This window comes from Triticum aestivum, chromosome 4A (assembly GCF_018294505.1).
Source record: "Triticum aestivum cultivar Chinese Spring chromosome 4A, IWGSC CS RefSeq v2.1, whole genome shotgun sequence".
In the NCBI taxonomy this organism is placed as follows: domain Eukaryota; kingdom Viridiplantae; phylum Streptophyta; class Magnoliopsida; order Poales; family Poaceae; genus Triticum; species Triticum aestivum.
In genome coordinates this window covers 376,664,043-376,677,737 of record NC_057803.1, presented here as the reverse complement: position 1 = coordinate 376,677,737, position 13,695 = coordinate 376,664,043, and the positions used below count along the sequence as shown (strand labels likewise).

Below are 13,695 nucleotides of genomic sequence, written 5' to 3'. Positions count from 1 at the left end.
ACCCTTTTGTTGTCTAACAATCGTACACCAACCAATGACGAGACGGTCGAAATCTGCACACATTCAACACTCATTGTGATAAGTGGTTAAATACATAATTCTTTTATCCCATTGCAACGCACGGGCCCTTTTGCTAGTCTTTCCCTAATAATAAAACACGGATTGACTCCATGGATTCACCGTCACAATACGCTTCTTCCCATAATTTTACGCTTTTAGTTTGATTTTAAAACATATTCGAGGTGGTACTAAATTTTTGCTCTACCTATTTCGCTGGGCCTCGGCTGGGCCAAAAAAAAATGGTCGGCGCCGCTGGGATTTGATCCCTGGTCTGCCATGTTGATCACAGCACAGCAAACCACTTGGACTAGGCTCCTAAGGTTGCTATTTTGGGCGTCTGGAACCTTAAGAATAAAGGGCAGGCGTACTCGGGCCGAGATCAATGGCCACGGTCGTGATGGGCATGTACGAGTGCTGCGGCCCACTGTCGTGATGGGCATGTTTTTCTTTCTTTCTCTGTGGTTTGTGTTAACGGTATAGTGTGATGTCATCTACTATATGCCGGGTGTACGAAGAAAATAAAATATTCAAAAAAATCAAGGCTTATTACGATAGTATAACTCAGCTAGCTACGGCCTCCCACAGCGTTTTGACGCCCTTAACCATCCGATCAGGCTCATGAACGCACCAGATCATTTTAGCATGCCGCACAACGCCGTTGCCCTCATGTGCTGCGCGATCTACATGAGCCGGCTGGGCCAACGTCAAAAGAGTCGCTGCTCCTCAGAACGATCTGGGGGCTTTCTGGTGAACCGGGCCAACGTGCTGTACACGGCCTGAACGCCCACGAGGCCCGCGTTTACCGTCACGCCTGTTGATCTTTTCTTCTATTTTTGCTCGTTTTAATCGGTCTACTCGGCGCACCCGGCGGTGGCGACGCAATGCAATAATGGGGAGACGCTTGGCCGTCCTCCAGTAACGTCCATGGTAGTGTGGATGCGTTACTATCCGTTTGCCTCCTCTACTCCGTCACCCGTACATATATATGTTGCCTGCATCGGATCCTTTGCTGCGTACAAGGGACCAGGCTGGAAGTTGTTTTTCATATTTGTTTACTTATCAAATAGTCTCACCTTGCTATTTTACATTAACTTTTACCAGTTTATATACAATTTTTAGGTTGTCAAGCATCAAGAAGCTGCTTTGGAAATTAAGCAAAGAAATAAAGAAAGGAAATAGACATTCTTTGCATGAGAAATAAAGAAGGAAGATGGTAATTATGTGGAGCCGGCAAGAAAGGTAATATGTATTGAATAAGAAATAAAGAAGGAAGGAAAGAAGGAAATTGATGGTAATTATGTGGGCGCCATATTAATCCCAAGAGTAATTAGCAGGCCTAGCAAAAAAGGAAAAAAATTGCATGAGAAATAAAGAAGAAAGGAGAAAGAGAGAGGAAGGAAATGGGCGGTAATTATGTGGGCATCATGATATAAGGAAAGAAAGAGAAAGAAAAACTAATTAATAGAAGGTGCGGGAATCAATGGCAGGTTGGCATGCCATCTTATGAGTAAAAATGATGTGGCATTTTTAATCCTCACTAAATTCATGTCATTTTTTCTTCCATTATGTTTTCCTTGCTCTTATAATCTTTACTAAATTTGCGCCAAATTTGTAGCACATTGAACATTATGTTTGCACATACAATCCTCACTAAATTTATGTCAATTGTTTCAACCGTTTTAACCCACAGGCATATATAGTACTTTTAATATATAAATGGAGGTATAATATTATTGGTCCTCCCATTTCGTATGTCCATGGTGTTTCCTCATACGGAGCTAGGCTATTCTACCAATCGTTTGTCTTGGGCCACTTGGCCTCTGCCACGTTCGCCCATGTAATGTTCCACCAGTAAAAAGAACCGGTGCCCTCCCAATATGTCCGTGCGACATGGCCCAACAAATCAAACCCACCACCCTTTTTAGGAGATGAGGCAAAAAATAGTTGACCGTTACTGGAATCAAACTCACACCCTCCAGTGTTTTTGGCGTTGATCGTGTTACCCTATAAAAAGTGTTGATCATTTTAAAATAAAAATGAATTTAGTTTTTGTTTGTGTCCTACACGGATTGGTACTAAACTATTATGATGTAAAATCCAGATAATATAAACACAAGGCACAAGTATTTGATTGCGCAGATGTGGGTCATGTGGCCGGGATCTCAAACGCGACCGTTCGCTGGTTTGTCCATGCAGGTGATGCAATTCCTTATTGGTTCCAAGCTTAGGTGAAATGTTCGCCGTGTAGTGGACATCGTTACCGACAATGATGACAAAAAAAGAAATGGTAACAGGGATGGGGCGCTAGGGGTGATAATTTATTTCTCCCGTTGCAACGCACGGGCACTTTTGCTAGTTATTATTTTAAAAAAAAAATAAAGCACGGGTTGAGTCAGCCGAGTTCACCGTCGCGTCATTTTTATAAAAAGGTCCCTGTCGTTTTGATAATTAACCCGCGCTACTGTATACTTAAGTGGTAAACAGAGGGAAAACGTTTCGTGTGTTTGGGCTTGGGACTCGCTGGGCTTTAGGGGAAAAAATAGCACGGCAGCCTCTCCTTCCTGGGACGACACGGCACCGCCGCCATGAATCCCGCCGCCACGCGCGGCCGGTCTACCTCTCCAGCTACCCTCAAGCAGCGCCGCTGTTGCCCAGTTCTTCCCCTCCTCACCCGCCCCAACTCCTCACCCCTAGCCTCCTTCGCCTCAAGGCGGACGTCTCTGATTTGGATATGATTCCATGGCGTGTTCACGCCGCCACGCGCAGTCGGTCTTCCTCTCCAGCTACCCTCCAGCAGTGTCATCGTTGCCCTGTTCTTCCCCTCCTCCCCCGCCCCAACTCCTAACCCCCAGCCTCCTCCGCCTCAGAGGCGGACGACTCCGATTTGGAGCTCAAGTACTCCCTCCCCCGCACCTCCATCCCCATGTACGTCCTCCCGTTAGGTTTGTACAAATTTAAGATCTAGAATTAAAGGATTCTAAGGTTGAATAGAAGGAGGGACAGAAAGAATGGGTAGCAATTTGTTCGGGGATTTCATTTTTTGTGCCAACCTCTGAGATCCCCTTCTCTGCCATGGATTTGGATGCTTGCAGATTTGGATTGGGGTGCAACAGAGATGAGGAAGGACAAAGCACGAACAGCTCAAGTGAGAGTGAACGGATATGAGCACACAACCCTCTCAGGTGGGATTGCCATATTCTATGCTCATATTCAAAGTATCATCTAATGTCTCTAATGTTTGGCCAAAGGCTCCATATATAATTTGATCTTTGATTTCTAGATCGCTAACTACATGTGCCATTTGATTTCAGAGTATCTATTAATTTTTCCTGTTCAGATCATTGAGAGGTAGTTTGGTTTGCCGTGGTTTTTGCAGGTGACGTTGGCTGATCAGGATACCCAATTCTCAAACAAACAACCTGAGATGCTCTAGATATGGAAGTTCACCGCCAAGCTCGACCAACAAGTTTTTTGGTTCATGTTCAATGGGAGGTGAAGAGTGTTGAGCAGGTATTGATGCAGGTCCAAGGTAAACTCTATTTTTCTTCTTTTATTGTGTTTATTAGATGAACATGTCAAAGGTGCAGATGGACATGATGAAGCCGTGAATTGTCACGCAGGTCATTGAGCTTCTTGGGTTTGACACAGCTCACCCTCGTCTACGAAACGAAAAATCTCGGCATGCCTAAATAAAAGGGGTCGTGGGTTGCGAATCAAAAAAACCCGGTTAGTATAAATAAAGGAAATTATGGGCTCTGAAGCGAAAAATTCTAGTTGACATAAATAAAGGGGATTGTGGGCTACGAAACGAATATCTCAATTGAGCAGGATTGTTGTATGCTAAATGAAAAATAAAAGCGACTGGTCTGTGAAACGAAAAATAAGCAAAGGCCTCCCAGTTGGCATAAATAAACGGGCACTGGTTGAACAACTTCAGTATTTTATACTAATGCTATTTTCATTTAAAGGCTGAATTTTGTCACCCCGTTGCAACGCACGAGCATATGTCCTAGAATATATTTGGAAGGCAGAGTTCGTGAAAACAAATGTCAGTCCTTTTTTCTTCTGAAAAGCTCTCTTCATTCTTTTTCACGTCTATTCTTATTGCTTGAGAATTGTTGCGGTCCGTACCATGTATCCACCGTTTCCTAAGGAGAGTGTTCCTATGCTAAAAACTGTTGTTTTGTCCTCATAGATTTTTGTTCTATGGGATTTGTGCGGTCTAAATAGTACTGTATTTAGTTTTATGAAAGGATGCAAAAGCAATACTAGGGCTTCCAGTGTATACTGATTGCTAAAGGATGCAATAGTATTTGTGTAGTGGGGAAGTGTCATTCCCTCTGTTTACCAATTGGCCTCCCCCTCTTAAGAGATCTAACCCTTGTTACCATAAGGAAAAAGCAAAGACTATTATGACACCATAAAGTTTGAATTCAGAGAAGTATATGCTGAAGAACACCAGAATTAGTCTTCATGAACCATCATCGCCTTGTTGATGATGCTTCACATATAAGTTTTCTGGTCCTTTACAAGGTCTTCTAATTATTCAGAAGCGATGTCAAATGGTACGTACCATTTTTAATTTTAATTTTCTTGAATTGTTAAGTTGAGAACGGATGCTTGCATTTCCATTTGGGAAAAAGAGAGGAGAAAGTGATGGATTGGAGCTTTCACAGAACATTATTACTGTCTAGAAAATTCATGGCAATAGGGCCAATGGTTGAACATATAAATCTTTTTGAAGTAAATTCTTTTGTAACTCTCAGTCTCAGTACTACCTTGTCGATTGATACTTAGAGGACCAGAGGGAAAAATCCAAAGCAAAGCCCTACACATGCAGCCCCTGCCCAAAAGGAGCAACTGCATTTTGTCTACAATGCATGTTTGACTGAAATTCCTGTTTCTATTTTTTGCAGAGCGCTCACAAATTAAACAATCTATGAAATGGCTAGAAGGGACTGGATATCCTACTTGGTATGTGGTTTTAGAAGCAACTTAGGTTCCAGCTTGCTGTGAATTTTATGATTTATCACTGTTATACTGTTAACTACTTAACTTGATACTGAAACATTGGAACCATAGTATTTGAAGTGGAATTCTGAGCAGGCTTCAACAATTCAGTAAAGGCCTATGAAACATCTATGATTTCACTAGAGAGTGGATTTGCACTCGAGGAGCAACTCGAGCAGCTTTGCGCACATGCCTAAACCTACTTTCATGTCGGTGATGTTCATATGTGTGTTGTTCTGTATCATTCTTTACCTCTAGCATGTGATTGTAATCCATTTTCAAACTTTTTCTAATAGATGCTCATTGAGCTTATTTTCATGTAAACGCACATGTACATTCTCGGCAAAAACAAAGAAAGTGTGGTGTGCTCGACCTTCTCCCAGTCCAACCTTGACCTGGAAGCATGTCAAACAAAAACACCAAACTTTACACCAGCATCAAGCCCCTAGAAATAGTCTATCACCTGTATCTTTGCGTATCACTGAGATGGAGCCAGAAGACAGTTTTTTTTATCAGTTTAGGTGTTAACTCCTTGTGACAGGTACATGTGAGTATCATTGTTGTGTAGAGAGAAAAATATTCAGATTAGAAAACATTTAGCTTAAGGTGTAACTGGTAACCAATTACTCTTGGTCTCACTATTTTATCTTTTTGATGGACATTTTACATCTCTTTTGATTACTAAGTCTTTTATTTTCTATTATTTTTTCTTCCTGTTCTGATGTCAACTGAAACAAGAACACGAGGCACATCATTTTGCTTCTAACCCCACACAATTAAGGGAATTTCTTTCTTTCTTTAAACATCACCTTATTTTCTATCTTTGTTTTGATAATATGGTCCTTGGTACTTTTGATTATATTAAATGTTGTTTTGCTACTTGCAAAGTTGTTTAAGTGGTGAATTGTTTTTCAGGTTTCTAAGCATTTTTCTTTTGTACCCGTTGCAACACATGAGCCTTTGTGCTAGTAATATAAAAGTGTATAAATAAGTCTATTAAATATCCAAAACACAATATATAATAGCATGGATCAATCAAAAATTATAGATACATTGGAGACGTATCAAGCATCCTCAAGCTTAATTTCTACTCGTTCTCGAGTAGGCAAATGATAAAAACAGAATTTTTGATGTGGAATGCTTCCTAACATATTTCTGAATGTAGTTTTCTTTATTGTAGCATGAATGTTTAGATCCAAAAGATTCAAGATAAAAGTTTAATATTGACACAAAAATAATAATACTTCAAGCATACTAACTAAGCAATCATGCTTCTGAAAATAACATTGCCAAAGAAAGTTTATCCCTACAAAATCATATAGTTTGGTTATGCTCCATTTTCGTCACACAAGAATTCTCTCATCATGCACAACCTCGATGACAAGCCAAGCAATTGTTTCATACTTTAGTAATCTTAAACTTTTTTCAACTTTCACGTGATACATGAGCGTGAGCCATGGATTTAGCATTATGTGTGGAATAGAATATAATGAAGGGGGTTATGTGGAGAAGAAAAAAAAGGAGAAAGTCTCACATTGACGCAGCTAATCAATGAGCTAGGGAGATGCCCATCAATTGATGTCAATGCAAGGAGTAGGGATTGCCATGCAACGGATGCACTAGAGCTATAAATGTATAAAAGCTCAACAAAAGAAACTAAGTGGGTGTGCATCCAACTTGCTTGCTCACGAAGACCTAGGGCACTTGAGGAGGCCCATTATTGGAATATACAAATCAAGTTCTATAATAAAAAAATTCCCACTAGTATATGAAAATGACAAAAACAAGTCACTCTATCATAAAGATCATGGTGCTACTTTGAAGCACAAGTGTGGAAAGAATGATAGTAGCATTGCCCCTTTTATTTTTTATCTTTTTGGGCCTTCTTTTTTTTATTTGGCCTTTCCCTTTTTTGACAATGTTTTATTAATGATGATTATCACACTTCTATTTATTTATTTACAACTCAATGATTACAACTCGATACTAGAACAAGATATGACTCTATATGAATGCCTCCGGCGGTGTACCAGAATGTGCAATGACTCATGAGTGACATGTATGAACGAATTATGAATGGTGGCTTTTGCCACAAATACGATGTCAAGTACATGATCATGCAAGGCAATATGACAATGATGATGTGTGTCATAATAAACGGAACGGTGAAAAGTTGCATGGCAATATATCTCGGAAGGACTATGGAAATGTCATAATAGGTAGGTATGGTGGCTGTTTTGAGGAAGATATAATAAGGTTTATGCGTGATAGAGCGCATCGTATCACAGGGTTTGGATGCACCGGCGAAGTTTGCACGAACTCTCAAGGTGAGAAAGGGCCATGCATGGTACCAAAGAGGCTAGCAATGATGGAAGGGTGAGAGTGCGTATAATCCATGGACTCAACATTAATCATAAAGATCTCACATACTTATTGCAAAAATCTACAAGTCATCAAAAATCAAGTATTACCTGCATGCTCCTAGGGGGATAGATTGATAGGAAAAGACCATCGCTCGTCCTCGACCGCCACTCATAAGAAAGACAATCAAATAACACCTCATGTTTCAAATTTGTTACACAATGTTTATCATACATGCATGCTATGTGACTTGCAAACTTCAATACAAGTATTTCTCAAATTCACAACTACTCAACTAGCACAACTTTAATATCACTATCTCCATATCTCAAAACAATCATCAAGTATCAAACTTCTCTTAGTATTCAATGCACTTATATGAAAGTTTTTTTATAATATCAAAAGCAAATTACCATGCTGTTCTAAAGGACTCTAAAAATAATATAAGTGAAGCATGAGAGATCAATTATTTCTATAAAATGAAACCACCACCGTGCTCTAAAAAATATAAGTGAAGCACTAGAGCAAAAACTATATAGCTCAAAAGATATAAGTGAAGCACATAGAATATTTTAATAAATTTCGATTCATGTGTGTCTCTCTCAAAAGGTGTGTACAACAAGGATGATTATGGTGAACTAAAAAGCAAAGACTCAAATCATACAAGATGCTCTAAGCAAAACACATATCATGTGGTGAATAAAAATATAGCTCCAAATAAAGTTACCGATAGACGAAGACAAAAGAGGGGATGCCTTCCGGGGCATTCCTAAGCTTAGGCTTTTTGGTGTCCATGGATTTTACCTTGGGGTGCCTTGGGCATTCCCAAGCTTAGGCTCTTACCACTACTTGTTCCATAATCCATCAAATCTTTACCCAAAACTTGAAAACTTCACAACATAAAACTTAACAGAAAATCTCGTGAGCTCCGTTAGCGAAAAAAAACAAAACACCACTTCAAGGTACTGTAGCGAACTCATTATTTATTTATATTGGTGTTAAACCTACTGTATTTCAACTTCTCTATGGTTTATAAACTCCATTACTAGCCATAGATTCATCAAAATAAACAAACAACACACGAAAAACAGAATCTGTCAAAAACAGAACAGTCTGTAGTAATCCGTAACTAACCCAAACTTATGGAACCCCAAAAATTTTAAAATAAATTTCTGGACGTGGGGAATTTATATATTAATCACCTGCAAAAATAATTAACTAAATAGCACTCTCCAATAAAAAATGGCAGCAATTATCGCGAGCGCTAAAGTTTCTGTTTTTCACTGCAAGATTAAAAAGACTTTTCCCAAGTCTTCCCAACGGTTCTACTTGGCACAAACACTAATTCAACACAAAAAATACAACCAAAACAAAGGATACATGAATTATTTATTTATTACTAAACATAATCAAAAAGCAAAAATATAATTGGGTTGCCTCCCAACAAGCGCTTTTCTTTAAAGCCTTATAGCTAGGCATAACATTTCAACGATGCTCACATGAAAGACAAGAATTGAAGCACAAAGAGAGCATCATAAAACACATGACAAACACATCTAAGTCTAACATACTTCCTATGCATAGGCCTCTTACAGGCAAACAAATTATCAAGGCAAGCAAAAACAAGCATATGCAAGGAAAGCGGAAAGAAACAATAGCAATCTCAACATAACGAGAGGTAATCTAGTGACATGAAAATTTCTACAACCATATTTTCCTCTCTCATAATAATTACATGTAGGATCATAAGCAAATTCAACAATATAGCTATCACAAAACATATTCTTAACACGATCCACATGTATGCAAAGTTGACACTCTTCCAAAATAGTGGGATTAATATTAACTAAAGTCATGACCTCTTCAAACCCACTTTTATCAAAAACTTCATAAGATTGAATATTATCCAAATATATGGGATCTAAAATTGACACTCTTCCAAACCCACTTTCAATATTATTGCAAACATTATAGTCAATCTCATATTTATCATGGGGCTTAAATAAATTTTCAAGTTCATAAGAAGAATCATCCCAATCATGATCATTGCAACAAATAGTAGTCATAGCAAAACTAGCATCCCCAAGCTTGAGGTTTTGCATATCATTAACACAAATTGTCATTAATAGAATTTACGATAACATCATTGCAATCATGCTTTTCATATAAGGAACTATCAAGTATGGGCGCAATAGCAACGATCTCATGTTTAACATAAGGAACTATAGCAAATTCATCTTCATAAATATTGGCATCATGGCAACAAGAATAGCAAGCATCATGTTCATCAAGGGATATTTCAATCAAATCATCGGAATCATAATTATCTATAGATTCATCCATATCATTATATTCTTCCGAAGCAGTGGTCATTCTTTCAACAAATTCTTTGACATAGACATTATGAGCATAGTTTTCATGCCAGTATTTAAGTATGTCAAGATTTTCAGATTCATAGAGAGTAATATCATACTTTTCAATCAAAGAAGCAACTTCATAAGCACCCTTAAAAGCAACAAATTCTTCAATTTGTTCGATATCGTAGTAACTATAAACACCCTTTGCATAAGAAGATAAGATTTCATTATCATTAAACTCACATAGGTAGGGGTGTTTTTTATGGTTCTTAGAGCAACAAGTCAGATCACAAATTTCACAAAGATTCCAAGCATAACATAACAATTTGTTTATTTGATCCCATAAGAGTATCCCTTTTTCAGACAAACGCTGACGCACGAAATGAGCATGCTCATCTAAAGATTTCCCATCAACTAGGCTAGTAGGGGTTTCAGCACGAGCGCATAAGGATCGAAGATGATCCAAGTAGAACACTTTAAGTGGATCCATAACAATAGTTTTTTAGCAAGCAAAGATGCAAGAAAATAGAAGGCACATGGAAACACAAACAAAGATACATACGGGAAGAAGGCGAATGGAAAAGGGGAGAATAAAACATCAAGGGTGAGGTGGGGGAGAGAAAACGAGAGGCAAATGGCAAATAATGTAACGCGTGGGGTAAGAGTTTGAGATGGGTACTTCGTATGTCTTGACTTGATGTAGATCTCCCCGGCAACGGTGCAAGAAATCCTTCTTGCTACCTCTTGAGCACTGCGTTGTTTTTCCCTTGAAGAGGACAGGGTGATGCAGCAAAGTAGCGCAAGTATTTCCCTCAGTTTTTGAGAACCGAGGTATCAATTCAGTAGGAGACTACATGCAAGTCCCTCGTACCTACACAAAAAATAAGAACCTCGCAACCAACACGATAAAGGGGTTGTTAATCCCTTCATAGTCACTTACGAGAGTGAGATCTGATAGAGATGATAATAATAAGATAAATATTTTTGGTATTTTTATGATATAGATTGAAAGTAAAGATTGCAAAATAAACGGTGCTAGAGATAGCTAGTTGACGGAAGATTCATATGATGGAAGATAGACCCGGGGGCCATAGGTTTCACTAGTGGCTTCTCTCAAGATAGCATAAGTATTACGGTGGGTGAACAAATTACTGTCGAGCAATTGATAGAATTGAGCATAGTTATGAGAATATCCGTGACAAGTAGACTGACTCCAGCCTGCATCTACTACTATTACTCCACACATCGACCGCTATCCAGCATGCATCTAGAGTGTTAAGTTCATAAGAACGGAGTAACGCTTTAAGCAAGATGACATGATGTAGAGGGATAAACTCATGCAATATGATATAAACCCCATCTTTTTATCCTCGATGACAACAATACAATACCTGTTGTTTCCCCTACTGTCACTGGGATCGAGCACCGCAAGATTGAACCCAAAGCTAAGCACTTCTCCCATTGCAAGAAAGATCAATCTAGTAGGCCAAACCAAATTGAAAATTCGAAGAGACTTGCAAATATAACCAATCATACATAAAAGAATTCAGAGAAGATTCAAATATTGTTCATAGATAATTTTGATCATAAACCCACAATTCATCGGATCTCGACAAACACACCGCAAAAGAAGATTACATCAAATAGATCTCTAAGAGAATCAAGGAGAATTTTGTATTGAGATCCAAAGGGAGAGAAGAAGCCATCTAGCTAATAACTATGGACCCGGAGGTCTGAGGTAAACTACTCACACATCATCGGAGAGGCTATGGTGTTGATGTAGAAGCCCACCGTGATCAATGCCCCCTCCGACGGAGCATCGGAAAAGGCCCCAAGATGGGATCTCACGGGTATAGAAGGTTGCAGCGGTGGAATTAGGTTTTCGTGGTGCTCCTGGATGTTTTCAGGGTACGTATGTATATATAGGAGAAAGAAGTAGGTCGGTGGAGCCACGAGGGGCCCACAAGGGTGGAGGGCGCGCCCAGGGGGGTAGGCGTGCCACCCTGCCTCGTGGCTTCCTCGTTGGTTGCTTGACGTCCACTCCAAGTCCTCTGGATCACTTTTGTTCCAAAAATCAAGCTCCCGAAGGTTTCATTCCGTTTGGACTCCGTTTGATATTATTTTTCTGCGAACCACTGAAATAGGCAAAAAACAACAATTTGGGCTGGGCCTTCGGTAAATAGGTTAGTCCCAAAAATAATATAAAAGTGTATAAATAAGCCCATTAAACATCCAAAACAGAATATATAATAGCATGGAGCAATCAAAAATTATAGATACATTGGAGACGTATCAAAGACAGCCTTCCTGACCACGTGTGGGGCGTACTGCTACACTTGCATGCCGTTCGGGCTGCGCAATGCAGGCGCGACCTTCCAATGACTCATGCACATCGCCCTGGGTCAGCAGCTCGGGAGGAACGCTGAGGCATACGTCGTCGACATTGTGGTAATGTCTCGGGAGGCAAGAACTTTGATTCAAGACATGGAGGAGACCTTCGCAAGCCTGCGCCAGGTAGACCTGCAGCTCAACCTAGAGAAGTGCGTGTTTGGTGTCCCCTCTAGAAAGCTGCTGGGCTTCCTCGTGTCCCACATGGGGATCGAGGCTAACCCGAAGAAGGTCAAGGCGATAGAAGACATGAGCCCACCACAAAATCTCAAAGAGATGCAGAAGCTTGTAGGCTACGTGACCTCGTTGGGGCGCTTCATCTCCAAGCTGGGAAAGCGCGCCCTGCCATTCTTCAAGTTGATGAAGAAGAAGGGCCCGTTAGAGTGAACCCCGGAGGCTGACCAAGCATTTCAAGACCTCTAGAGATACCTGACCAGCCCTTCGGTGATGGTGGCGCCTTGCCCTCTCGAGCCCCTGGTGCTTTACCTTGCCGCCACTCCCTACTCCGCTAGCGCAGCTCTAGTGGCGGTTCGGGAAGAGCGCTAGGCCAAGGGCCTACTAAGGGTGTCCTGGACTAGGGGGTACCCATCACGTCGTCCCCCGACCAGCTAGATCGGGCCGAGGACCCCCATGGCGGCTCATTCATGGGCCACTTCGGACAACCCCTGCCGCATACAAGGAAGACTCCACAAGACTTGGCGCACACGACGAGGACTCTCTTAAACCCTAGGCCTACGGTGCATATATAAACCGAGGCCAGGCTAGTCAATAGACATCTCATATTCATTACTACAATCTCATGGTGGATACCAGTACTATGTACTATTCCCATATAAATACAATCAAAAGCAGGACGTAGAGTTTTACCTCCATCAAGAGGGCCCGAACCTGGGTAAAATCCCTGTCCATGTTACCATCCCTCCAAGATGCCTAGCTTAGAACCCTTACTACGAGATACGTCGGATATTGAACCGACATTGATGCTTTCATTGAGAGCCTGCTGGGTGATCGTCATGGATCAATGGGATGATCAGGTGATATTTTTTCAGTTAGATCTGTTCTACATAAATTATATTTTTCTGTAAATTATTGTCGCTGCCTTGGGTTACTCGTTCGCAGTGCCAGACAGAGATCAAGGAATTTTATGGCCGTGGCCTGCGTTCCGCCATGCGCCAAATCCCAAGTCTCAACCTACCATGGCCACTGTGAGCACGTATAGGCGGCAGCCGAAGAGGGAGCAAAGTCGTGTAGCAATCATGCTCGTGAGTGGCATCCAAGGAGATTCTCTTCCCCCCCTTTTTTTTCTTAATTTGGCCCACTGCCTCCCAAAAGCGTCGGCCGATGTGAAACTCCAATCGGAGCAACAGGGTTCGGGCCCCGGATTGATCTGTTGCTTCTCTAGTGCAATACCAAGTCCGGCAGCCGTACTCAATTCGGCCCCTAGCAACCACGCATCCATCCAGGGAAGGGTCTTGGCTTCCTTTTCCTTTTTCTTTCTAAACTAAGTATTAATTTTTTT

The 13,695-nt window shown here is 40.7% G+C and overlaps 1 long non-coding RNA gene across 3 annotated transcripts; it reads left to right on the top strand.

The window, feature by feature from the left end:
- The first annotated feature begins 2,567 nt into the window (after nucleotides 1–2,567).
- Nucleotides 2,568–5,740, top strand: LOC123086137 (uncharacterized). 3 transcript variants are annotated; one of them, XR_006440562.1, is made up of 4 exons: nucleotides 2,575–2,985; nucleotides 3,153–3,242; nucleotides 3,437–5,279; nucleotides 5,367–5,740. It is a non-coding gene; the product is annotated as an uncharacterized lncRNA (long non-coding RNA). The 3 variants fall into 3 exon arrangements; XR_006440561.1 differs by having other exon boundaries at nucleotides 2,568–2,985; nucleotides 3,437–5,740; XR_006440560.1 differs by having other exon boundaries at nucleotides 2,575–3,002; nucleotides 3,437–5,740.
- The last annotated feature ends 7,955 nt before the right edge of the window (nucleotides 5,741–13,695 follow it).